The sequence below is a fragment of the Amia ocellicauda genome, unplaced genomic scaffold (genome assembly GCF_036373705.1).
Source record: "Amia ocellicauda isolate fAmiCal2 unplaced genomic scaffold, fAmiCal2.hap1 HAP1_SCAFFOLD_58, whole genome shotgun sequence".
Lineage (NCBI taxonomy): Eukaryota > Metazoa > Chordata > Actinopteri > Amiiformes > Amiidae > Amia > Amia ocellicauda.
The window spans coordinates 26362-50472 of record NW_027102988.1 but is presented as its reverse complement, the minus strand read 5'-3'; the positions used below and the strand labels follow the sequence as shown (position 1 = coordinate 50472).

Here is a 24111-nt window from a genome sequence, read left to right as displayed (position 1 = left end):
TGACAGAGTACATCTCATACACACAGGCCAGACAGCAAGGATTTTTTTTTTGAAATTCAATTACAAATGCTGCATGAATTCATCAATACGATTAGAGCTCCTGAAAACTCACTCTACAGCATCTCATTAGCAGTGAAAAGAAACCAAGAAAGTTGGGACAGTTGACTGTTTACCACTATGTAACATCACCTTTTCTTTTAATAACACTTATTAAGCACTTGGGCACTGAAGACACCACTTGGTTAAGTTTAGCAAGTGGGATTTCCCCCCATTCATCCATTATGCATTTCCTCAGCTGCGCAACTGCACAGGGCCTTCGTTGTCTTAATTTGCACTTCATAGTGCGCCACACATTCTCAATTCGGAGACAGGTCAGGACTGCAGGCAGGCCATGCTAGCACCCGCACTCTCTGCCTACGCAACCATGCGCTTGTAATCTGGGCAGAATGTGGTTTGGCGTTATCCTGCTGAAAAATGCAGGGACGTCCCTGGAAAAGATGATGTCTGGATGGCAGCATATGTTGCTCCAAAATGTGTACATCTCTTTCTGCAAAAATGGTGCCCTCACAGATGTGCGAGTTACATGACAGACAGACACTCATACACACTGTCACACCCACACACACACACACACTTTCACAGACAGACACACGCACACACACACACACTTTCACAGACACACACACACACACACACACTTTCACACAGAGACAGACACACACACACTTACATACATACATACATACATACATACAGTGAGGGAAAAAAGTATTTGATCCCCTGCTGATTTTGTGCGTTTGCCCACTCACAAAGAAATGATCAGTCTATAATTTTAATGGTAGGTGTATTTTAACAGTGAGAGACAGAATAACAGCCAAATAATCCAGAAAAACGCATTTCAAAAAAGTTATAAATTGATTTGCATGTTAATGAGGGAAATAAGTATTTGATCCCCTATCAATCAGCAAGATTTCTGGCTCCCAGGTGTCTTTCATACAGGTAACGAGCTGAGATTAGGTGCACTCTCTTAAAGGGAGTGCTCCTAATCTCAGCTCGTTACCTGTATAAAAGACACTTGTCCACAGAAGCAATCAATCAATCAGATTCCAAACTCTCCACCATGGCCAAGACCAAAGAGCTGTCCAAGGATGTCAGGGACAAGATTGTAGACCTACACAAGGCTGGAATGGGCTACAAGACCATCACCAAGCAGCTTGGTGAGAAGGTGACAACAGTTGGTGCGATTATTCGCAAATGGAAGAAACACAAAATAACTGTCAGTCTCCCTCAGTCTGGGGCTCCATGCAAGATCTCACCTCGTGGAGTTTCAATGATCATGAGAACGGTGAGGAATCAGCCCAGAACTACATGGGAGGATCTTGTTAATGATCTCAAGGTAGCTGGGACCATAGTCACCAAGAAAACAATTGGTAACACACTACGCCATGAAGGACTGAAATCCTGCAGCGCCCGCAAGGTCCCCCTGCTCAAGAAAGCACATGTACAGGCCCGTCTGAAGTTTGCCAATGAACATCTGAATGATTCAGAGGAGAACTGGGTGAAAGTGGTCTCAGATGAGACCAAAATCAAGCTCTTTGCCATCAACTCAACTCGCCGTGTTTGGAGGAGGAGGAATGACCCCAAGAACACCATTCCCACCATCAAACAAGGAGGTGGAAACATTATGCTTTGGGGCTGTTTTTCTGCTAAGGGGACAGGACAACTGCACCGCATCAAAGGGACGATGGACGGGGCCATGTACCATCAAATCATGGGTGAGAACCTCCTTCCCTAAGCCAGGGCATTGAAAATGGGTCAAATACTTATTTCCCTCATTAACATGCAAATCAATTTATAACTTTTTTGAAATGCATTTTTCTGGATTTTGTGGCTGTTATTCTGTCTCTCACTGTTAAAATACACCTACCATTAAAATTATAGACTGATCATTTCTTTGTCAGTGGGCAAACGTACAAAATCAGCAGGGGATCAAATACTTTTTTCCCCCACTGTACATACATATATATGGAAAAGAAACATTACAAGTATAAATCACAATAAGATGTAATAAAGTACAGATAAACAAAATGTAATAAAATGTGATCTTTTTGAAAATGCAGGGACGTCACTGGAAAAGATGATGTCTGGATGGCAGCATGTGTTGCTCCAAAATGTGTACATCTCTTCTGCAAAAATGGTGCCCTCACAGATGTGCGAGTTACATGACAGACAGACAGACAGACACTCACACCCACACACACACACTTTCACACAGAGACAGGCACACACACACACACACATACATACATACATACATATGGAAAAGAAACAATACATTTATAAATCACAATAAGATGTAATAAAGTACAGAAAAACTAAATGTAAGAAAATGTGATCTTTAATACACACAAATATGTATGGCTGGTCGGATGCGTCTTGGACTCGGGTTCCTCTTCATTACGTATAACGCTTTTGCCTTTTGCTAAAGCTTTCCGTGGAGGGGATCGTGGGTGAGTTTGTACCATTTTTGGGAGGATCTGCCTTGTTGGGGCGGAGCTGTGATCCAGGTGAACAGCAGATCGGGCATAGGTGGGCATGTGGGCAGAGGAGTAGGAAGGCCGGTCAAGCAAATAAGCTTGCTAAGGTACGCAGCAGCAGCAAGCAGCCCCCCCATCCAGCCAGCCAGCCAGTCTGGCTGGCAGTGACTGAGTGGTTGACAGACGGCAAGCAACGGAATGTACGTGCTCTGTGATGTCATAGCAGTCAGCTGAGAGAGGCTCGTGATGTCATCGCTGAGCTGGCTGGCTGGCTGGCTCTGTGTGTGTGTGTGTGTGTGTGTGTCTATGTCTGTCTGTTTTTCTGTTTGTCAGTCTGTCTGTCTGTCTCTCTCTCTCTCTCTCCCTCTCAATTCTATTCATTTGTATTGTCAAAGCAATTGGACATACATACATACATATATATATGTAGCGTAAGGTACACTTTTAAATTTCAATTAAAGAAGTGAATTCATAGTATCACCTTATCACGAATCCTGGAGTCTTGTAGAACTCAATTTCTGTAATCATTGGACGCAGACACCAATTCCAAAGATATAAATTGTCAAATTTATTTAAAAACAAAGACTAAATGTAGCACTACACTAATTATACAAAAGGGAAAAACTAATTAAAATTCAACTCTAGATCAACAAATCAAAGACAAATCACTTCCGTGACCAAATCAAAGACCATGGGATCACATAGGATAACACACAAATCGTTAAACAAAAAAGGTTATAAACACATTGACTACAATACCGGTTAGTAATTCTAGGAATCACTAAGAAACAGTTGAAAGTGCTAAATTGCAGTTTCAGAAGATGAAAAAAAACTGTAACTGATGGGATAATTACTGCAAATATTAAATAAATGTATTGCAGGATTGTTTTTTTTTAAATCATTTTCATATATATATATATATATATATATATATATATATATATATATATATATATATATATATATATATTCATTTTAAACTCTTTTTCTCTCTGAATACAGCACAAAATAAGAAAGAAAACCGATGGAGCTTCAAGAATTAGATCCCGTCATATTCTACAGACATTTAAAGAGTCCAGTGAAGTTGAGCTACAGCAAAACGTTAAGCAGCTCGAAAAGGAAAACACAAGACTTAAAAATGAAAACCAATGTCTTCGAAACCGTATGGTTGATGGTAAGTTTTTTTATTTATAGCAAATAATTCCTTACCTTGATAAATGTTATTCTTCAGTAATTTAGATTCCAGAGTAATGTATTATAGTTGATCATACTGAAGTAATCTAGAACCACAATACAGACTCTTAATGTGCACTGTCTAATAGTTTAATAATACTGATTATTAAATAAAGTTTTTCAACATAACTTCATAATCCTACATTAATGACTATATGCATTACATTAGACCTGGTAATTCTTGTATTTTATCTCTTCTATTTTTTTCGTAGCTAATGTTAATGACCCACAAAAAGGTCAGTTTGCCAATAACATAGAGCAAGTCTCTCAAGTATAATTGCAGGCATTGATGGTTTTGTTTTCACTTTGTATTAAATATATTACTAGAAATGATTATCATTTAATACTAAGGTTTTTTTCTCCAGAGATTCCAGACCTTTTGGACAATCTGAAAAAAATTGTAACAAAAGCCACATTTATCAGCAATGAAGACAAAAGTGTGTCACCATCAAGTGGTTCTGACAGCCCCACAGCAAATTGTTCTGAATCTGACAAAGAATCACCAAAACAGGTATAACACTCTTGGTCTACAATATTACAAAGACAAGGTAAAAATATATATATTGAAAACAAATATTGGTTGTAAACAATCTAATGATGCTACATTATCAGTTATATTCATAGTTATAGTTGATAATAAGAATGTAATTGAATTATGGGTGTCACAGATTCACTGACTTTATTATGTCTGTAAATTAATAAACTTAGAATTGAGACATACTGTGGTCTTTAATAACACATTTCTGTAACAAAATCACAGCCTTACTGATAATGTATTCCACTTAACATAATATAAGAATAGTTTGGGGATAAACTTGTTTTTTATTTACCATTGTCTTTTAGGTGGAAATATTCCCAGGCACTGGAGTTTACATTGACAAACTGTCCTGGATCCTTGCAGAGAGGTGCAGCACGAATACGTCATATGCAAGAACCCTGACGGTTGCTGTAAAAACTCTCCTTTTTAACTGTATAGAACACAAAGGGTTAGCATTTGAAATGTTCCTTTGGCCTTTGTTTTAGTTTCAGAGACTAGAGTTAATTTATTAATAAATAATAATACCTTACATGTAGCAGCTGGAAAGATCCCAAAGTGCTCTACAGACTCACTTCACCCACCACCCTCTGGGGTGCAGCCATTTTGTACCAGCAGATTACTACACAGCAGTAAAGGTGGAGTCATAACAAATTTGTTAGACCTGATTGAGGGAAGCCTGACTTAGAATTCAGCCACGTCACTCTTTCAACAACACCTTGTAAATCACCTTGGATTAATGCTTCAGACATATTAATACATAATAATAATGAATAGTGCCATGGGATCCTTGACAATATAAACTTTCATGTCTCATTTAAATTTGACTTTTGAGCAAATACTTCACATTTCAGTCCAGTTGTGCCACATCAATGTAATGCTTAAGCAAGGTATTAATGGAGAAAAGACTGCCTTTGCATAGCTGCTTCGCCAAGTACAGATTTTACTATGAACTAGTGTAAGACAAGTTTAAGAGCATACACCAAAACGTTTAAATACACCCACACACAAAAATGTTGATTTACTGTGGCAATATGTAACTAATGAACCCTTCTCAAAGATATGTGGTATGTTTATTAAAAGATTTTTATATATCTATGTGCAAGTCATTAAATCTATGTGATACATGTTTTTTAGGGGCTACCTCGAAAAAATTGCCCAGTACCCCAAAGAGTGTAATTGGTGGTGCAATTAACAGCAAGATAAATGAACTACGACACAGAATGAAACCAGAGTGAAGATTTGAAGAACCAGATCTGTATTTTTTGTTTTGTTTTCAACAGGGTTGGGGTCAATTCCAATTCAATTTTTAATTCCCTTTTCAATTCAATTCCAATAAAGAATATTCTGTGAATGCAAAAAGTAATTGCAATTTTGAATTGATTTGTAGGAGGAATTGGAATTGAAAAACAGGAATTGACCCCAACCATGGTTTTCAGTGAGTGTTGTACAAATTGATAGGTCAGGGTTTCTGTAAAAACTTAATAGAGGCCAGCAGGCGTGCACGATCTGGGAAAAACTGCTCCACTACAACAGACCTCTTTCCCTTCGTTTTCTCTAAAAACCTCCTGATATCCTTCACTGCAGCTCTGACTCACCGAGGACGAGGAGGCGAGAGAGGAATCCGTGAAGCCGCCCTCACTGTCACTCCGAGCCGCGATGCTCCAGCGTGTAGCCGGACCTTTCCCCACCAAGCCGCTCGCTACCCCAGCTTCACTACTGTGCCACCACTTCTTTTACTGCCACTATTTACCAACACCGTCCGTGCTCCCTCCCAGCACCTTCTTAGTGCGTTTTTTCCACCCGGCGCCTCGGCTTGTACCGCCGAGCCTGGCCCTGCCTCCTCCTCGGCTACACCCTGTGTGTCTGTCCGCCCGTCTGCTGGCTGCTGAGGTTGTTCCTCGTCACTAACCAGCGCCCCGTGCACCGCCTCAACACCATCTCCCCCCGGCGTCTCGGTCGTCACTATCCCCCGCTGCCTCGACCCCGTCCCCCAGCTGTGCGTCATCGCCGCCGGGCAGCTCTTCCCCCGTCACGGCATCAGTGGTACCATCGGTCCGACCGGCGACTGTCTCCTCCGCCGGGGCTCGATCTCTGTCTGCCCGCTGCATCTGTGGCTGCGGGCCGGTGTCTCTATTCCTCCCCGCGTCGCCCCGCTCCTCCTCCCGCTCCCTGTCCTGCTCGGGACAGTTCCTCACGACATGCCCCTCGCTCCCACACCTGAAACACTTCATGGACTCCGAAGTAGCGAACACGACGTAGTCGGTATTGTCGATCTTAAATTTAAAAATGACATTAAGATCCTCATTGATGTTATTGAGGATCATATACAGCTGCCTTCGGAAGGACACGACGTGTTTCAGTTGCGGGGCTTTGCAGCCCAGCGGGACCCTCTTAATGCCGGACATCAGCTGCCCGAGCCGGTGCGGATGAACGGAGGGACGTTAGACAGCGTTACCTTCCGGGCAGGAGCAGCGAGCGGCAACACCGGGGTGAAAGTGTCGTCTAACACTGTGCCATTAGCCACTAGCTGATTGAGCAGATCAGTGGTTTTTAAGAAGATAACAATGGCAGCAGACTTGATATTTTCACACCCTGCTACCTCCCCAACCGCTAACACACACTGCTCTAGGGGGCAGAACTGCACCGGAGCGATCTTGACTCCATGGCGTCGGGTCAGTTTTTCAAAAGACGCATTCAGGGGGTCCGACCCCCCGACCCGGGAAGAACTACCGGTACTCCCCCCTCCCCTCCCCTGTTCCCCCACAATAAGAAAAGCACTGAAAACAGAAGACAAAATAAACAAACTGAAAAAAGTAAAGCAACAAAAAAACGCAGCCAAAGGACAGAGCTCTCAGCAGCACTCCCGCTCACTGCAGACCCCTCCCACACACTCCCAGCTGAGAGAGAGAGAGAGTTAGTGTCTGTCTGTCTCTCTCTCTCTGTAGATGCATCATAGGGAACATATGTAACAATCTCTCTTTTTGTTTACCAAAAATGAGAATGAACGTATTTCAAGTGGGTGTTGCCTTGGTTGGAAACGTTTTAAGATTATTTATGAAGTGTAAAGTGGATTTGTCTCAGTTCTCCGTAGTTTTCAATGTATGTGCCATTCAGTAGCGTTCATGTTACAGATGTGCCCTATGCAGTGGTAGGGTCAATAAAATGTCAGTAAAACTTTATTTTAGCAATTATGGAGGGGAAGAACTGCAAATAGCGGGTCCCCACTAATTATCTAACTTACCAACAACGTTTCAAATTAGGTCTTGCGAAGCTGCCAAATAATGCTGTATAATCGTATGTGTCTTCATACACCGGCTGCTATAGTCTGATAGCTTTGATTATATATACATATTTTCTCGTGAACCACAAATGCTATTTGCTTGATTTTTACAGAGTATGTTATAAATACCATTCTTATGAAGCCTGACAAATTGTATGCTGTAATTATGAATATTTTCAAATCATTTGTTTGTTTTTCCTAACATGTTACAAATGTTCCCTATGTGAAAGATGCATTATATCTTAATAACGTCTAAACAATTAAAGATATACAGATTATTATTTTTGGTAAAGTTATAATACATTGCTATTAACTATGTGTGTCAGTAAAAGTTTAAATTTCCTAAAGGATTTTTATTGATCTTGCAAAATAAGTGTTTAGGGAACATTTGTAACATAGAGGTGGGTTAGCCACCGGCTAAGGGCAGCGGCTCCGGCTCCAGCACCGGCACCATGTCGCTGGAAAAGCGCTAAGTGAGCTCACAGTGAGCTCAGTGTAATGTCTGCTCTGGTGAGCTCACAGTGTGACCTAGTCGTGAGTTCACGTCTTCACTGGGTAGTCCTTGACAACTTAATTGACTCAAATCTTGGGCTTAATTGGTCAAAATGACCATTGGTTGAAGGTACTCAGGGACTGATGTGTAGAGAGACTTATTAAACCTGCAGGATTGTGGTTTTCCCAGATCAGAATTAACCAGATCACCACAAAGGAACATGGTAGGTGCTATTGCAACACAGATTACACAAATACATTGAAATCCAAGTTTGCAGTGGTCCTTGGGCCATTGTGTGGTGATCCAGATCACTTCAGCAGGAATTTTGCAGTGGTCTGGACTACAACTCTCTCTCTCTCTCTCTCTCTCTCTCTCTCTCAATTCAGTGCATTTGAATTGTCAAAGCAATTGGACATGCATACATACATACATACATATACACTCACGTAAAGGATTATTAGGAACACCTGTTCAATTTCTCATTAATGCAATTATCTAACCAACCAATCACATGGCAGTTGCTTCAATGCATTTAGGGGTGTGGTCCTGGTCAAGACAATCTCCTGAACTCCAAACTGAATGTCTGAATGGGAATGAAAGGTGATTTAAGCAATTTTGAGCGTGGCATGGTTGTTGGTGCCAGACGGGCCGGTCTGAGTATTTCACAATCTGCTCAATTACTGGGATTTTCACGCACAACCATTTCTAGGGTTTACAAAGAATGGTGTGAAAAGGGAAAAACATCCAGTATGCGGCAGTCCTGTGGGCGAAAATGCCTTGTTGATGCTAGAGCTCAGAGGAGAATGGGCCGACTCGATTCAAGCTGATAGAAGAGCAACTTTGACTGAAATAACCACTCGCTACAACCGAGGTATGCAGCAAGGCATTTGTGATGCCACAACACGTACAACCTTGAGGCGGATGGGCTACAACAGCAGAAGACCCCACTGGGTACCACTCATCTCCACTACAAATAGGAAAAAGAGGCTACAATTTGCACAAGCTCACCAAAATTGGACAGTTGAAGACTGGAAAAATGTTGCCTGGTCTGATGAGTCTCGATTTCAGAGTCAGAATTTGGCGTAAACAGAATGAGAACATGGATCCATCATGCCTTGTTACCACTGTGCAGGCTGGTGGTGGTGGTGTAATGGTGTGGGGGATGTTTTCTTGGCACACTTTAGGCCCCTTAGTGCCAATTGGGCATCGTTTAAATGCCACGGCCCGTTGTTTCTGACCATGTCCATCCCTTTATGACCACCATGTTCCCATCCTCTGATGGCTACTTCCAGCAGGATAATGCACCATGTCACAAAGGTCGAATCATTTCAAATTGGTTTCTTGAACATGACAATGAGTTCACTGTACTAAACTGGCCCCCACAGTCACCAGATCTCAACCCAATAGAGCATCTTTGGGATGTGGTGTGTAACGTTATGTTGGGTGTATTTGGATAAGAGTATTTGGGCTCTGAGCTGAAGCACGGATCTAAAGAAGACCTCTCCCCCCCAAAGTTATCAGATTTCCTTAGCTCATCAGCTTGGAACTGGTTTGCATCAAAGTGACAGTTTTGGGGAGGATGGCACCGAGAAGAGGCCAAATAGTTTGTTATTCTGCTATGAGATGTCTGGAGAAAGGGGCCTGTGGGTGATAAAAACTCTTTGAAGTGGATGAGAGCCGAAATCCCGACATAGAGCTACGAACCCAGGCCAACCGGCATTTCCAAAAGATGGCATGGATTGACATCAGTCATAAATCCAAAGTCACAAAAGATTAAGTCTGTTTTAGTTACTTGTGATAAATTGTTGATATCCTAAGCGTTGGCATTAGAGTCATTAGGTGATTAATCGAGTACTGTTCTGTTGGGTTGTTACTGAATAGCCAAAACAATGATTACCCAAATGTCCCCATGTGAAGCATTGATTGTTAAGGTACCAGGAACAGAGATTCCTGAATTCCTTGGACGCCTAGGCAGTTTGGACTTTGAAGTAGAGTCGCGTCGAACTCAGTTGGTAAACGACACTACGACGCAACTCGAAAAAACGTCGATAGAGGTGATGAAAGTTATGGCTAGCTTAGCACTTGCGAGCTCAAGGGTAGTGAACTGGATCATAAGCAAGTTTGAAAAACTGAAAAAGCTAGGAGAAAAGTATGCTAAAGCGAAAGAAGAAAGAGCCAAACGGCATGGAATGGTTTTAGAATTTGAAGGAAAGCTAGATACTTGTGGAAAACAAGTCATTGTGTTGAATGCTGAAAAAGAGGACTTAATTGAACAGAGAGAGCAATTAGGAAATGATTTAAGACAATGTCAAGTTGAATTGGAAACAACTCTGATCCAAGTAAAAGGTCTGCAAAATGACAGATGTAAAGCGGTTGAAAATGAAAGGATAGTTTTGAAGGACCGGGATGTTTTGGAAATGCGTCTTTGCAAAACAGTCAGGGAGAAAAATTTGGGCACTGTAAAAATGGAGATACTCGAAGGCGAGGTCATACATTTAAAAAGGGACAGTGAAGAAATGAGGAGAGTAAATCAGGTGCTTAGGGGAGAACTCAAATCAACTGAAGTTGAAAATGAGCGTCTCAAGCAACAAATAGGGGCCCTGAAAGCTGCCTCTTGGTGGGCTGCAAAGCTGACACCTGACAGCATAAAGGAACAGCCGGAACCGGCCAATGCACGGAGTCGCACACCGTCTCCACATTTAGGCCCCGGGTTGCCTCGTCCTGATCGTACCCCTCCCTGTAGTCTTTCTCCACCCAGGGTAAGAAGCTCGTCGCACAGACGAACTTCCTCTCCCGAGAGTCCAGACCGAAAGGTTAACATGCGCCAGTTGAGAGAACTGGCTAAAGATTGTGAAACCTTTAACCCAGCAGACAAGGAAGGAAATGTGGAAGCGTATATTAAGGACATTAAGTATGCTTTGAGTTTCTATCCTGAGGCTACGGAGAAGGAAAAGGTTCTCCTAATCCGCAAAACTACCTCTCGCCAAGTCCATTCTTGGATGGAGAGGCAAGGGTCCATGGTCTGCGATAGGTTTCAACGCTTGTGCAGAGCATTAGTTAGGGACTATTCCAGGTTCATTGATCCAGTGGCAGCAGTGACTGCCGCACACCAGATCAAACAGGGTAAGCATGAGTCCCCCCGTGATTACTATGAAAAGCTTAGGAAAACCTATTTTGCGGGTCAAGATCGACCCGGGGCCGAGGAAGAGGTGAGCTTTAAAGGGTTGTTTGTTGCTAATTTGTTCCCAACGATTAAGGAAATGATCATATTACATGCAGACGCAATGTATATGAACATAGCTGAAATTCGAAAAAATGGCACAGAAAGCTTGTGAAAGCAAGTACAATAGCACTTCTGATCGTAAAGATTCAAGCACCCAAGTACTGGCAAGGCGCTCTGAGAGCCCTATTTCTCCACTGGAGTTAGAGGGGACAGAGATTCAAAGAAGGAAAGAACCTCCCAAGGATGGAATCCAAGACACCCAGGCTTACAATAAAAAAAAGAAATCTGCTCCTAGCCTAGGTGGGTTAACTCAGTCTCTGAGCAATGTTGCAGTTTCTGAGCTACTGCTACGCTTAGCTCTGCTCCCTTTGCCCCCTCTTCCCAAACTGGAAGTTAGTAGCCAGGGTAAAGGGCCGGACTCGCCACCTAAGGAATGACTAGCTCTGGAACCACCCCCTGTCCCCGCCTCTGTGTTTTTGATTGGATGTGAGGAACAGCAGGGGGGTTTCTCTGACACATCAGCCCACTGGGACCTCCCAGTGGGGGAAGTTGCCTGCAGGCAAGCTGAACCTTTGGTGATGTTACTGGGTGATCTGACACAGAGAGGCAGAGCCAAGCAAGTTTACATAGAAGTGACCATTGAGAATGTGTGGGAGTGAGGAGCCTTGTTGGACACTGGGGCTGAAATTTGTTTAATGTCTGCCACCACAATGGGCAACCTGAAACAAATTATGGAAACCTCAGACCAACGACTGAAAGTGGAAGCTTGTAGTGTGAACATTACAAGTTACACAGAGACTAAGGCACAGCTCACTCAAAAGGCATTGTTAGAGTTCACCTTTGGGAAGATTAAGTTGGTTCATCCAGTTTATATTTCCAAATTTGAAACAGAGAAGTTGATCATTGGTCAGGATCTATTGAACAGGTTGTGGGCTCAAGTTGAATCACCAAAGCCGGTGGAATTGAATGACAGATATGATACAGCCACCAAGGTACAACTTCCCAATGAGACCATTTTTTGTGCATGTCCCTAAAGGGGGCACCGGCTTACCATGTAAGCCAACCATTCGAACCCAGGTCCCTACCAACTATTATAGACATAGTGAAGGTCAGGTGCCTGAATAACACCTGAATTCCCAGTCACCTCCCTCTGTTAATCAACTTCCACCTATTGGTTACCGTCAGTAACCATACTCAATACTGAGTAATACCAATTGTTTTTTTGTTTTAATGTACTAGTGTTATAATATGTAACCTGTATATGTGCTAGTATAGGATTGTCAATTTGATTGGAATACATTCTGCTTAAATAATGAACTATTAGTTTGTTTTCTTTGATTTCTCGGGGTCATGAATGGTGAAGTCCACTGTTGAATTCTGTTACATAACTTTGAGATAAATGCTTAACGTCTTATTTTGTCTTGAAGGGGATAACGTCCTAGTCGACCTCAGTCCCATTCAAGAAAGGGGGTATGTAGCGTTATGTTGGGTGTATTTGGATAAGAGTATTTGGGCTCTGAGCTGAAGCACGGATCTAAAGAAGACCTCTCCCCCCCAAAGTTATCAGATTTCCTTAGCTCATCAGCTTGGAACTGGTTTGCATCAAAGTGACAGTTTTGGGGAGGATGGCACCGAGAAGAGGCCAAATAGTTTGTTATTCTGCTATGAGATGTCTGGAGAAAGGGGCCTGTAGGTGATAAAAACTCTTTGAAGTGGATGAGAGCCGAAATCCCGACATAGAGCTACGAACCCAGGCCAACCGGCATTTCCAAAAGATGGCATGGATTGACATCAGTCATAAATCAAGCCCCCCTCCAATAGGACACTGGGGGCTGAAACCGAAATCCAATCTCAAGAACTCAGGAACCAATCACCTATTGATCTGACAGACTATAAAGGACAAACACGGCCTTTCTTTCTCTCTCTCTCTCACCTGAACCAGTAACTCGCTGCCACAGCTCAACCTGTAGCTCTGTTGCCCGAACCGGAACCAGAAACCAACCAAGTCTTTGCCGGCAACAGAAGAGTTAAACTGGGAGAAGGAGATTGAGCCGTACAAAGAATTCTTTTAAAGGACTTTATTAAATAAAGAACTTTACAGACTGCGCTGCCCGCCTGTGCCCACCTGATCAGTGGAGTTTTACAGCTGGACAAATGACTAAGTCGACTGAATACGAAAGTGTCAGTCATTTAAATAGCTATTTGAGTTTTAAGAAACTTGACCCTTGGAACAAACAGGGCCCTGCTTTCCTCAAAGACTTTGTCTTCAAGTAACTACGGTGGAAACCTGCTTACAAAGAAGATTTTGTGCACAACCTTGGAGCCTTCAAACCAGTGGAAAATCTGTTTGGAAACGACTCTACTTTCGCGAAACCCCAACTTCCAGGTGCATCGACTGAGTGGAAGTTCTTGGACAAAGCCGAACCAGACTGCCTTTGTTCCAAACCACACGGACCTCGTGCCGTGTGCTGTTATCTGAGCCCGAAGGCAGAGAGGCCTCTCTGCGACGAAGTTCAGATAAGTTTAACAGTTTGGAGTTCATGATTCATGACATTTGAGAAATCAATTAGAAATGTTAATCTGTGATTCATAACTCTAGAATGTGTAATATCATTTAGTTTTCTTAAATATAAATGTGTGTTGCATTAAACTGTTTTGTTGATAATTTTAGAAATAAAATCTGTCAACGCCGAGAAATATCTTCTCATTCCTGTTTAACTGTTTAGTCTGAAATTGACACAAGTGAATAGACATTAGATTATTGGTGGCCCTGCCTATCCTTAATCATTGAATAATAATCAGTTAAGGGAAATTGTGGTAACAAGTAATGATAGGATCTTTCTCTCCACCTAAACGTTAATGAGACTGATATATATATAACGAGAAGTTACCTGACATAAATACTAACCTGCGTAGTTATTTAATGTCTGACTAATAATACTAACAAGAGACTCACCTTCATCTTACTAACTGGTATTGTAGTCAATGTGTTTATAACCTCTTTTGTTTAACGATTTGTGTTATCATATGCGATCCCATGGTCTTTGATTTGGTCACGGAAGTGATTTGTCTTTGATTTGTTGATATAGAGTTGAATTTTAATTAGTTTTTCCCTTTTGTATAATTAGTGTAGTGCTACATTTAGTCTTTGTTTTGAATAAATTTGACAATTTATATCTTTGGAATTGGTGTCTGCGTCCAATTATTACAGAAATTGAGTTCTACAAGATTCCAGGATTCCAGGATTCGTGATAAGGTGATACTATAAATTCACTTCTTTAATTGAAATTTATAAGTGTACCTTACGCTACAGGTGGAACGGGAGCTTCGTGCCCTGGATGTGCATCCCACAAATCTCGATCAACTGCAAGATGCTATCCTATCAATATGGGCCAACATTTCTAAAGAATGCTTTCAGCACCTTGTTGAATCAATGCCACGTAGAATTAAGGCAGTTCTGAAGGCGAAAGGGGGTCAAACACAGTACTAGTATGGTGTTCCTAATAATCCTTTAGGTGAGTGTATATGGAAAAGGAACAATATGTGTACATCTCTGCATATGGTGCCCTAACAGATGTGCAAGTTACATGACAGACAGACACTCACACACACTTTCAAAGACAGACAGACAGACAGACACTCACACACACTTTCACACACTCACTTTCACAGACAGACAGACACAGACACAGACACACTCACTTTCACACAGAGACAGGCACATTTTCACACAGAGACAGACACACAAACACACACAAACAGACACAGACACACATACTTTGACAGACAGACAGACAGACACATGCATATTATGGGTCTTTGTTGGGTAGTGAAATGGGTAGCATCAGTCGCAGTGTGGGTAATGTCAGGGAGCCAATCATAGTCCCCGTTATTTGCATATCGTGGCGCAAAGCATTCTGGGAAAAGCAACTAAACACGTTTAGTCATGTATTTGTCCATAGTTTACACATGAGATGAAAGAGACAGTATGACGTATTGAGCACCTGGGATTCCTCATGTGTATGTGAGGGGCAGAGGAACCGGATCCCAAGTGTGCGTCCCAGGTGCTATAGGTTTCAAAGCATGCAGGGGAATAGGCACCCCACCCTGACACCTATAGAAGACTGGATAGGGAGATATAAATAGCAATGGGGAGACTCTTTTACTTGGTGTGGCTCTATCCATATAGTGGGGCCAGCAGCCACTTAGCAGGTGTAGCAATAGAAGCTCAGCCTGGGGAGACTGGATTTAGCATTTCCTCTCCATTTTGATAACTATCCATAATCATTTCTGCAAAATACTTCTATGATACCTATGTATGTTTTTTACTTGTACTATATTATACTATCAAGTATCAGTGTACACATACAATGTGACCTGTTACATTAATACAGAGGCCACGGAAGGCCAGATCACTAATAGCCACTGTCCCCTGATATTACACTTTTTTACAATCACTTTGGCACTCATTTCAGAACCTTGATGTCATTTTTCAAAACTCTAGACACTAAACTCACACCCGATGATCAAAATGCACATTTTTCAAAACTCTAACACTTTTTTACAATTGCTTGGATACAATACACATCAACCTCAGATCATTTGTTCATTGAACTAAAATGACACAACTTAACATCAAAGTATTACCATTTCAAAATGCAATTCACACATTACATCTGAGATCACTGTCTATTCATTTCATTACAAAGATCTAACTATCAATTGATACAGCTGCTCAAAATGATAAGTGACTGTTGCATTACTCTTAATGCATAGTTTTATGGAAACTGACAAACAGTATTCCATGTTTCGATCATGAAAGTTTCAGGATAATGAGATCCATTGACACCAATAACCGAGGAGCATGGTTTCTTAGGGTTACCATAGACTTGACTGTGTCTTCTTGTTTGTGAAGGAACAGGACTGTGTTTTCCTGTCTGGGTTCCCGCAGGCTTAAGTGTGTTTGTAAACTGCAGCGTAGGTTTGACCTACTATTAGAAAAAAAAAAAAAAAGGAGCGCTAATTAATTGTTCAATATCTGATACGCCGGTGATAATATAAAATAACGTGTTTATAGTTTATAGAAGTTTATAGTGTTTATGGTAAATGAAGAAAAGTCATTAAGTTATATACAAGTTCTATAAATGCAAACATTGAAAAGCATGTTTGTTGTTATTCCTATATAGGATTTAGTATTATTTGTGTTTTCTTGTTTTTTGCTATGTTTTCTCCCCTGTCGTTTATTGTTATTTTGCGGGCTTGCACGCCTTGGTTGTTGTGTACAAAACGATACATAGAAAATGGGAAAACGTGTTACTGTGTGGGAACAGCTCTAGTAAGACGGGCGACCCGCCACTTAAAGGTACACATGTAAGGTACATGTATGATAACTATGGAGTGAAGCGGTGCGTTTGACTGGACAATAGGTGACAGAAAATTAAGGTTTCCAGAAGATGGGACTTTTGATTCAGATAGACTTGAGCACCTAAAAACGGTTTTGCAAAATAGGAATACAAAGCATTAAGAAATGAGAAACCAAAGCTAGCTATCTTAAAACATTTGTTAGAGAAAAGAAAGAAAAGACAACAGGCATAATTCAATCTGAATGCCCCGAAGACAAATTAAAAATATATATATATGTTTTTCAGTATAAATGACAGTCCTCAAGATACTGAAGGAAAATTACTAGATAAGTAATAAATAAGGGTAGTTTGAGACACTGCAGGTCAATATAACATGCCAACCAAAACCATGGTATCTGAATTTACTATGGATATAAATTAATATGTGTCTCTTTGTATGTTTGTACGTTTTCAGTTTGCGCAAGGTAAATGTCCATATTTTGACTTTTTCATGTACTGTATAGTCCAGAATATGACTAAGAGAGTCATAAGTCACAAATAGTTACAGAATGATAGCTAAAAAACGCCAGTTAAATATGTTGTAATAACAGACCTACAAGAAAGTCAGCATTTAACTGTACACAGAATGCTATTGCAAACAGAAATAATAATACAAAATTAAGTTATTTAAATAGGTCTTACGAATACAGAAGTTAAAAGTAACATGTTAGAAATGGAATTAGAGCCAAATTTAGAAATAGGAATCCGAGGCAACCACAAACATTCGGTGAAGGTTTCTTACATATTGATAAATAGATAACCAGATACTCCAGGAAATTAACGATGTGCTCATTTGGAAGCTATGAGTTCCACAATGAAGAGTTTTTAAATCCCTAGAAATAGATCCCTAAATACAATGTGTAGGTAAGAAATTAACTATTGATCAGTTCAATCTGGATTCGGGAACAGTTCTTCTGAACCTGTACTGGTGTAGATTGGACTTCAATAGGAGGAAGTGACACAATAAAGACATGAGCCGCGCAGGAGGACAGTCTTAGTGCCCACGCAGGTTCTTAGTTGGGGAAATCATTGACTGGACACATTTTTTGAAAATGTGCTTTCCTGAAGTACCTGGACATCATTATTGAGATCAATGAAAAGGCTTATTTTCCAAAGATTAAATACATTCATTAACTACAATAATGTAGTGAAATGTATATAAATAGTAATAATACAAATCGATCAAATATAACTTGCATTTTCTTGTAAGAAATTAGGAATAGGAGAAAGAACAGCTGTTGGGATGCAGTGCGATGTTATCCAAAATTGAAAGCGGTTGAGAAAGGAGAGTTTGTTCTGTGTGAGACAAATGTACTGCCACGAGAGACTCTGATGGTGATTGACTGGAATATGAGGGAAAATAATGAAGTTACTACAGGTATAACTAAAGGTGTAACATAACTAATTTAATGAAACATAGTCATGGCAAGTTATAAAACTGTTTGGAAATAGTCCTTTCACAAACAGAAATACCCTATCAATTAGGAAGAGGGGGGCAGGGGGCAAGGACCGTATGTGCTCCTCTGCTCCCCCTGTTCGCCTGAGCAGACAAGCAGCCTGAGATGAGAGAGAGAGAGAGAGAGAGAGAGAGAGAGAGAGAGAGAGAGAGAGAGAGAGAGAGAGAGAGAAGAGAGAGAGAGAGAGAGAGAGAGAGAGAGAGAGAGAGAGAGAGAGAGAGACAAGGCAGAGACTGTAAGTACGTGTAATGGTTCATAACTTATTACAAACAGAGCAAGAGTGTAATGAATTGTAATTTACACTGCTTGTATTAATAATGATAATAATATTGATGTTGATACAGATGAATACATCACATACTAGATGACAACCGCATAAAACTAATAATAATGAAAATAGGAATAATAGGAGTATGGAAATAATTTCAAATTATGGTTTATTGGTAAAAAATGAATTGAGAAACAAAGATTAATAACTGCCATCATTTACCCAACTACTATTAACTATGGTGTTGAAGGAGCTGCTGTAATAGTTATTGTAATGTTCTCAGGTATTTAAGTTAGATAAAAGGACAAAGATAAGCACATTGTTTTGAAACTTTGACAACTCCACACAAAAAGAGTATCTACACTAGGAAGTAAAGCTGATTCAATAAACACAGGAGATATGATGCTGCTGACGACAGCTGAGTGCTGTACTGAAATAATTTGATAAATGAGATAAATTGGAATCAAGATTATTATTATTTTGAATTGTCCCTTTACTAGAAACCTTATAGATTGTGCGAATGTCAACTAATGTGATAGAGATGCCTTTTATAAGGACGATCTCTGATGTTGTGTGAACCACACATTGTGTCTTCAGACTGATTTATTCCACATGGCAGATATGCATATTATGAATCGTGTCCTGAAGGAACCGATGTCTGACCCATATGGAGAAGATGCTGGTGTTCTTGTTGAGACACAGTAGGCCGAGGGCGCGGCTTTAAAGACAGCCTCACAGCAACTTGAACAGACCAATGCTGAGGTCCACTACGCTGAAGTGATGCTTGACTCAGTGGAGAAATAAGTTAAAATACTATAATTAAAGGTTTTCCAGATTATAGGAATCTACAATATATTGTGAAACTGCTCAGATGACGTCCGCAGTAGCACATATTCTTCTATTGATAGTTTAATTTATAATGTACTATTAGTGGAGATGTCACATTATTCAAATGAATAGAATGACAGCCATGAAGTCAGAATCAGTCCATTGCCCTTCACTTAAGATTTGTACAATGTATAATGTTTATAAATCAAAACGCAACAAATATATGTACAATACAGTTTACAAACTGAATTTGTAAAAAAGAATGTTTTGCTGACTTTTGTATTCTCTTTGAAGCAACAAAATGTATGTGTTATGTATGTCGTAACTAGGGTTTGACTTTTATGACCTGGGGCTGGATGAAATTTAATTTGAGATGCACTGTAAAAGCTCCAGGAAATTGCAACTGGCCACTGCACCTTCCATAAGAGAGCTCAAACATTTGCTAATGCATTGGTTGCCTCACAGGCACTCTTTCCCTGGTTTGCCCATGTGGCGCATGGTGTTGGCCACACGGGCAAAGGGGGGATGTGTGCATCAGTCTTTTAAATTGGTTTGCCCCAGGTTTTATAGTAACAGCTTAGCAATATTGTAGAACTTGCCACATTTGTCAAGCTCATAATCCTGCAATATGCAAATAGATTGTGTTCAAAAGCTTAAATGTTGTGGATATGAATATATACTTGTAATAATATATAGGTGTTCTAAATGGGTTGAAGCCTATCCCGTAGGAAGGCTGAAGTAGTAAAAGTAGCAAAAATACAGTTAAGGGATGTTATATGTAGATTTCGCATTCCAGGGAAATTTCCAGTGATAGGAACACTCACTTCACTGGGACAATAGTGCAGGAACTATGCAAAGCCCTGCGAGGTAAACAACATTTTCACTGCCCCATCAGGCTCAGTCAGCTGGAGCAGTGGAGAAACAAAATGGGATATTAAAGAATAAGCTGTCTAATATATGCAAACAAACAGGACTCAAACGTCCAGATCCCCTTCCTATAGTCCTAATGACAATGAAATCGTCAGCAAATTGAGAAAAACAGGTCTTTCTCCGTGTGAGATTATTATGGGATGACTTATGAGACTCTCCATCACTCCTCCATTGTCTGTAAGGGAAATGGACATCCACTTGATGGATGATGCTATGTTGTCTTTTTGTATGGGACTAACACGTGCTTTCGAAGCTGTCCATTCACAGATGAAAGCCGCCCAGACTGAACCATCCCAGCAGGTTTACCACCCCTTCCAGCAAGGTGACTGTGTATATCAAAGCACACAAGAGAAAGTCCTCCCAACAGCCCAGGTGGACAGGGCCCTACCAGGTGCTCCTGACCACCCACACAGCTGTGAAGTGCCTAGGAACGACGACATGGATCCACTCCTCACACTGCAAACTTGCCAATCGAGGCGAACAGCACAACCCTGGTGGAGAACAGAGGGATAAAGGAATTGTTCTTCCACATCAGATTTGACATTACTGTATGTATGCAGGCCCTTGTAATTGCTTTTCCAATACTGTCAACTGGTTATTGATGATTGATTTCACATTGTGGTACGAGTATCGAGTGAAATGAGTGCTATCCACCTTAACAACACAGCGATAACATGGAGCCGGCAGGTGATCCAGGTCACAATAGAGGTCAAGCAGTGGGAGGAGGAAGACGTGGTGGTCAAAGGTGTAGCGTAAGGTACACTTATAAAATTCAATTAAAGAAGTGAATTTATAGTATCACCTTATCACGAATCCTGGAATCTTGTAGAACTCAATTTCTGTAATAATTGGACGCAGACACCAATTCCAAAGATATAAATTGTCAAATTTATTCAAAAACGAAGACTAAATGTAGCACTACATTAATTATACAAAAGGGAAAAACTAATTAAAATTCAACTCTAGATCAACAAATCAAAGACAAATCACTTCCGTGACCAAATCAAAGACCATGGGATCGCATATGATAACACACAAATCATTAAACAAAAAAGGTTATAAACACATTGACTACAATACCGGTTAGTAAGACGAAGGTGAGTCTCTCATTAGTATTGTTAGTCAGACATTCAATAACTATGCAGGTTAGTATTTATGTCAGGTAACTTCTCGTTATATATATATCAGTCTCATTAACGTTTAGGTGGAGAGAAAGATCCTATCATTACTTGTTACCACAATTTCCCTTAACTGATTATTATTCAATGATTAAGGATAGCCAGGGCCACCTATAATCTGGTGTCTATTAACTTGTGTCAATTTCAGACTAAACAGTTAAACAGGAATGAGAAGATATTTCTCGGCGTTGACAGATTTTATTTCTAAAATTATCAACAAAACAGTTGAATGCAACACACATTTATATTTAAGAAAACTAAATGATATTACACTTTCTAGAGTTATGAATCACAGATTAACATTTCTAATTGATTTCTTAAATGTCATGAATCACAAACTCCAAACTGTTAAACTTATGTGAACTTCGTCACAGAGAGGCCTCTCTGGCTTCGGGCTCAGATAACAGCACACGGCACGAGGTCCGTGTGGTTTGGAACAAAGGCAGTCCGGTTCGGCTTTGTCCAAGAACTTCCACTCAGTCGATGCACCTGGAAGTTGGGGTTTCGCGAATGTAGAGTCTTTTCCAAACAGATTTTCCACTGGTTTGAAGGCTCCAAGGTTGTGCACAAAATCTTCTTTGTAAGCAGGGTTCCACCGTAGTTACTTGAAGACAAAGTCTTTGAGGAAAGCAGGGCCCTGTTCGTTCCAAGGGTCAAGTTTCTTAAGACTCAAATAGCTATTTAAATGACTTTCGTATTCAGTCGACTTAGTCAATTGTCCAGCTGGATGGCTGGGCACAGGCGGGCAGCGCAGTCTGTAAATTTCTTTATTTAATAAAGTCCTTTAAAAGAATTCTTCGTACGGCTCAATCTCCTTCTCCCAGTTTAACCCTTCTGTTGCTGGTAAAGACTTAGTTGGTTTCTGGTTCCGGTTCTGGCAACAGAGATACAAGTTGAGCTGTGGCAGCGAGTTACTGGTTTAGGTGAGAGAGAGAGAGAGATGCCGTGCGTTACCCTTTATACGCCTGTCAGATCAATAGGTGATTGGTTCTTTAGTTTGTGAGATTGGATTTCGGCTTCAGCCCCCAGTGTCCTATTGGAGGGGGGCTTGATTTATGACTGATGTCAATCCATGCCATCTATTGGAAATGCCGGTTGGCACGGGTTCGTAGCTCTGTGTCGGGATTTCGGCTCTCGTCCATTTCAAAGAGTTTTTATTTCCTACAGGCCCCCTTCCCCAGACATCTCACAGCAGGGATTCCAAGCTATTTGGCCCATTCTTGGTGCCATCCTCCCAAGACTGTCACTTTGATGTAAACCAGTTCACATGCTGATGAGTTAAGGAAATCTGATAAATTTGGGGGGGAGAGGTCTTCTTTAGATCAGTGCTTCAGCTCAGAGCTAAAATGCTCTTATCAGAATACACCCAACATAACGCTACACTGGTTAATTCTGTTCTGGGAAAACCACAATCCTGCAGGTTTAATAAGTCTCTCTACACATCAGTCCCTGAGTACCTTCAACCAATGGTCATTTTGACCAATTAAGCCCAAGAATTGAGTCAATTAAGTTGTCAAGGACTACCCAGTGAAGACGTGAACTCACGACTAGGTCACACTGTGAGCTCACCAGAGCAGACATTACACTGAGCTCACTGTGAGCTCACTTAGCGCTTTTCCAGCGACATGGTGCCGGTGCTGGAGCCGGAGCTGCTGCTCGGCCTGGGATCCAGCTGATCTTTTTTGAACCGGCCCGCTTTTCCAACGGTTTTGACGTCACTGGATGTGGGCATTCCCAAGCATGGAGTAGAAGTGGAGAAACACAGCAATAGTAATCAGCACCGAGGCGACTGCGTCTTTAAACCCCATTTAACATCACAATCAAACTCATTCCGCGTCTATGGCAAATCGTAACCCTAATGTTACAAATGTTCCCTAAACACCTATTTTGCAGGATCAATAAAAAATTATTAGGATTTTTTAAACTTTTACTGACACACATAGTTAATAGCAATGTGTTATAACTTTACCGAAAATAATAATCTGTATATCTTTAATTGTTTAGACGTTATTAAGATATAATGCATCTTTCACATAGGGAACATTTGTAACATGTTAGGAAAAACAAACAAATGATTTGAAAATATTCATAATTACAGCATACAATTTGTCAGGCTTCATAACAATGGTATTTATAACATACTCTGTAAAAATCAAGCAAATAGCATTTGTGGTTCACGAGAAAATATGTATATATAATCAAAGCTATCAGACTATAGCAGCCGGTGTATGAAGACACATACGATTATACAGCATTATTTGGCAGCTTCGCAAGACCTAATTTTAAACGTTGTTGGTAAGTTAGATAATTAGTGGGGACCCGCTATTTGCAGTTCTTCCCCTCCATAATTGCTAAAATAAAGTTTTACTGACATTTTATTGACCCTACCACTGCATAGGGCACATCTGTAACATGAACGCTACTGAATGGCACATACATTGAAAACTACGGAGAACTGAGACAAATCCACTTTACACTTCATAAATAATCTTAAAACGTTTCCAACCAAGGCAACACCCACTTGAAATACGTTCATTCTCATTTTTGGTAAACAAAAAGAGAGATTGTTACATATGTTCCCTATGATGCATCTACAGAGAGAGAGAGACAGACAGACACTAACACTCTCTCTCTCTCTCTCTCTCTCTCTCTCTCTCTCTCAGCTGGGAGTGTGTGGGAGGGGTCTGCAGTGAGCGGGAGTGCTGCTGAGAGCTCTGTCCTTTGGCTGCGTTTTTTTGTTGCTT

General features: G+C 40.8%; 1 non-coding gene across 1 annotated transcript; it reads left to right on the top strand.

Annotated features, from left to right (window-relative positions):
- Positions 1–2438: 2438 nt before the first annotated feature.
- On the top strand, positions 2439–2553 carry LOC136738809 (U5 spliceosomal RNA). Its single transcript, XR_010812703.1, has one exon. It is a non-coding gene; the product is annotated as a U5 spliceosomal RNA (small nuclear RNA).
- The last annotated feature ends 21558 nt before the right edge of the window (positions 2554–24111 follow it).